At 38.8% G+C, this 4,306-nt stretch overlaps 1 long non-coding RNA gene across 3 annotated transcripts; it reads left to right on the top strand.

The window, feature by feature from the left end:
- LOC133143022 (uncharacterized) lies at window positions 1-2,485 on the top strand. 3 transcript variants are annotated; one of them, XR_009710349.1, is made up of 6 exons: window positions 1-47; window positions 132-720; window positions 808-897; window positions 988-1,085; window positions 1,176-1,273; window positions 1,920-2,469. It is a non-coding gene; the product is annotated as an uncharacterized LOC133143022 (long non-coding RNA). The 3 variants fall into 3 exon arrangements; XR_009710348.1 differs by lacking the exon at window positions 1-47 and having other exon boundaries at window positions 54-720; window positions 1,181-1,273; window positions 1,920-2,485; XR_009710347.1 differs by lacking the exon at window positions 1-47 and having other exon boundaries at window positions 54-720; window positions 1,920-2,484.
- The last annotated feature ends 1,821 nt before the right edge of the window (window positions 2,486-4,306 follow it).

The raw sequence follows: 4,306 nt of genomic DNA, 5'->3' as shown, positions 1-4,306 counted from the left end.
ATTTTTTCTACGTCATAATCGTGAGGCGACAACGGAAAACAGACGAGGTAAGTTTCTCATCATTAGACATGTTTTATCTTTCTTTCAAAAGACACTAAATGCTGCTATTTCACTCTTCTGTATTTTAACAGTTCATTTTATGTGGCGAAAGCAGCTCATCCACAGTCCACTGACCAAAGACATCCTCTCTTCGGCCATGTACCAGCCAAATGCCGCCTTAAGTCCAGGAAAAGTTTTCTGAAAAGTGTCCCACCCCTCAGAACGCCGAACACAGGCAGTGAAAGAGTCACTCGGCGGGAAGAAAGACTTGACAATCTTCCACCAGAAACTACAATGGAGCTTAAAGCAAGCGAGGCAATGACCCCAGGAGCAGACACCAACTATGTATGCAACGTGGAAATGCCTAAATAGACTAAGATCTGGTGTTGGACGTGCAAAAGTCACTCTCACCAAATGGGGACATCTGGAGGATCGGAACAGCGAGTGTGACTGTGGCACTGAACCACAGACCATGCAACACCTCCTCATGTGCCCCTGCTGGAACATCCCTGCACAGCATCGAATTTAGCAGAGTTTAACGAGAAGGGACAGAAATGTGTTCAGCTGTGGCTCAACCACATCTAGCCAAGCCTGTAACTAACTGCCTTGTAGCCACGATAAGAAGAAGCTCATCCCAGAATCGAGGCCAGAGGTAGCCATGACATATTACTTTATTGTAATGTAAGTGTAGAAACTCAATGTTTTTTTGATGAGAACCCACCTAACAGACCAAACAGAACTACTTTACAGGCTTTCTTGTCGTCACAGAGGGCAACAGTTTCAAGAACACCTGTACAAGGGAGGCCTGCATCATGGAACACAAACTCCCAAACACACATGACTTCTCCTGCTTCTTCTGTGAGTAGCCAAGACGGTAATTTGTCAGGAAGCGCTCTTTAATTTTACCGCTTCTCCTCAACATGAATTGATTAACATATTATGTTGCAGCACAGCGAGAGCCACGCATTTCAAGAAGACTTGTACAAGGGAGGCCTGCATCATGGAACACAAACTCCCAAACACACATGACTTCTCCTGATTCTTCTGTGAGTAGGCAAAGAAGAAATTTGTCAGGAACCACTTTTTAATTTTACCGCTTCTCCTCAACATGAATTGATTAACATATTATGTTGTAGCACAGCGAGAGCCACGCATTTCAAGAAGACTTGTACAAGGGAGGCCTGCATCATGGAACACAAACTCCCAAACACACATGACTTCTCCTGCTTCATCTGTGAGTAGCCAACAAGGAAAATTGTCAGGAAGCACTCTTTAACCCGCAAGGCGACCACGATTGTGAGTGATGTGAGTCACCCCGCTCACTCTTTGTTCGAGCTTCTGCCCTCTGGGAAGAGGTACAGAAGCCTGCGCTCCCGCACGACCAGACTCTCAAACAGCTTCGTACACCAGGCTGTTAGGATCCTGAACTCGCTCCCCCGTTCTGCGTAGCGTCTTGTACTTTTACTGTCTGAACTGTCTGTATGCACACTGGCTCTTATTTGTTGTGTTATCTGTTTATTTACTATTTATTATTACTCTTATTATTTATTGTTTGTGCCTTTTTGTTTATGATGTTTTTTACTTTTGCGCTATGCTTGCTGGCTCCGTTTTGCTCCTCTTATTTATTGTGTTATCTGTTGATTTATTATTTATTCATCACTCTTACTATTGATTGTTTGAATTTTTTGCCTTCTTGTTTTTATATTGTGTCGCGTACTTGTATGTCTATCGTGTTATGTGTCTCGTCACCGTGGGATAGAGAAAAACGTAATTTCGGTCTCTTTGTGTGTTGTGACGTGGAGAGATTGACAATAAAGCTGACTTTGACTTTGACTTTAATTTTACCCCTTCTCCTCAACACCTCTTTCATGTTCCTCTAGTATGTTCCTGGGTCTTGCCTGTGGTTCTACATGCATCCAGTCATGCAGACAGAGAACACTTTAGCCTTTAACTATCGGAAGCTGTCCCTCTGCGAGGCCTCATAGTATAGTCTGTTTTCTGTTCTCATTCATTCATTCATTCATTCATTTATTTATTTATTTATTTATTTATTTATTTATTGATTGATTGATTGATTGATTTATTGGCCTTTCTATATTTCTTTGCCTTAAATTTTGTTTATTAAGTTTTGTGTTTCCAATATGTGCATGTTCATTTCATCACATACAAGTCCAGTCCAATGTATACGTTCATGTTTGTCATTTTGTATGTTCAGTATTTATTGAGTCAGTTAGTCAGTTTATCTATTTTTTTTATTATTTATAAGATTTCACGCATTATATATTCCATTCTGCCCAAAACAACTAATATCATGCTGTATTTTGGTTCCAAAAAGCACCATGCAACTGTTTTTTTTCCTTCTTGTTTAGAAGGAAAAGTGTAAAGTGTATGTTGACAACTTATGTTGTGATTTGTCGTATAAAATACCCTGTTTTGAATGACATTATTCATAATTTACATTTATTTAATTCTTTCTTTAATAGAAAATAGGTCTTTTCTGTGTTGATATGAAACTGTAATTAAATACTTATTTTTGATTTTAACTCTGCATGTTCATTCATTACTTTCACACTACTCACTAAATATTTTAATGTCATGTTATCATTATTCATCAGCCAATGCATGCATCAGGGGGGAAGTGGGTTGTTTTTGGGGAAATGAGACAATTATTGAAAGTTTATTAATATATTGTCTTGTGATCATAGTTTATTGTTATGTTGTCTTGTATGTATGTTGTCTTGTATGTACATTCTATAAGTTGATATAGTGTCCATTATTTTATCTTCGCGATTGTACTGATCACGTTGCATTGAAATACTTTGAAAACAAATCGGAAACCTCATAAACCGTGGCGATTATAGTTATTACCATTACTGTAAGGCTATTTTATTACTATCATGATCATATTTTAAATATACTGAAATAACGCCACTCAATCGTATCGTCACGTATCGCGTGATTTTACAGGGACGTCTTTTTCTGTCTTTACTTAAAGTGGACGCTACCATTTTTCACCTTTTAAGGGGGGGGGGGCTCGAAAAGCGTTGAGTTCACGTAAATATAAACATGCACATGTTCACTCAATTGTGTAATCATATTTCACACGAATTTAGAGCGATGTGTTCCGGTCTCAGTGTTTTTTTTCTGTATGTACTAAAGTTTTGACGCTACGACTAAAAGTTACCCTCTCTTTTCAGACTTCGCTCAGACCTTTCGCGCCGACCTTTCGCGCTGACGAAAAGTGGGGAGGGATAATGACTTTACACCGTCTCATTATCCACTTGAAGACGAGATAGGTAAGTGGCAACATGAGATTTTGTCACAACTTTATTAAAAACCCTAAGTATATACTTACATTTTAACCAGGATTGTTGCGTTAGTGGGGAAAGTAGCACTTCCCCACTTCTAATTACGATCGTCACAGTTCTATTACTGTGCTATTACATGTTATTACTCATTAACTGTACATATAGAAAAAAATAGTCTCCTGTTCTCACGACGGACTTTTGCGGAGTTGTTTCTCGGTGAATTTAGTATGGATTAATTCCATCGGTTGATGAACGTGAACATTATTCGTGACCGAGGCATCCACATCTTTGGTTTGCGTCGAGCAAAAAAAAAAAGAAAAGAAAGGCCGCCATTACGAAATGCGCATATAGCAAATTAACTTGTAATTATTCATTAACTAGTCAGTCGAAAATACATGTTTCTTCTGCGTTCCTATTTATGACGGAGGATTCCCCATTTTATTGCTCTTGCGTTGAAGTAATGTACACTATCGTCCGCCGTGTGCATTTGCCGACATGTAACAAGATGGATGCGCCACACACATGATGCATGCTCTTTGCGTTACAGAGTAAGGACATTTATGGAAAGATACACGACGCGTAATTCATTTATTTCAGACGACACCTCGTAGTCGCCACACGTAAATGGATAAAAATGGTTTACGGTGTTCTTTTATTAAAATCTTTGTTTTAGGTTAGCCCCCCAAAAAATGCACAGGCGCCATTATGAAATGTGCTTCCAAATTTATATAGCAGATGACATTGTAACTGTAAGCACTGATATGTAATGACCGAGTAAGATCAGTAGTATCGAATCATTGCCCAGTGCTACACACCCATGAACTATTGACTTTGTCACGCTGCAGTGACATCTAGTGGATGTTAATCATTGCTGGGAAACGCTTTCTTTTCAGTATAACATTTAAATAATTGTGTTTTTTTTTTATTGTACGTGGCATTCATTTATTTTATCCTATATT

The sequence above is a fragment of the Syngnathus typhle genome, linkage group LG18, assembly GCF_033458585.1.
Source record: "Syngnathus typhle isolate RoL2023-S1 ecotype Sweden linkage group LG18, RoL_Styp_1.0, whole genome shotgun sequence".
NCBI classification, from domain to species: Eukaryota; Metazoa; Chordata; class Actinopteri; order Syngnathiformes; family Syngnathidae; genus Syngnathus; species Syngnathus typhle.
The sequence above is the reverse complement of the archived record's forward strand: the minus strand, read 5'-3'. Positions and strand labels throughout refer to the sequence as shown.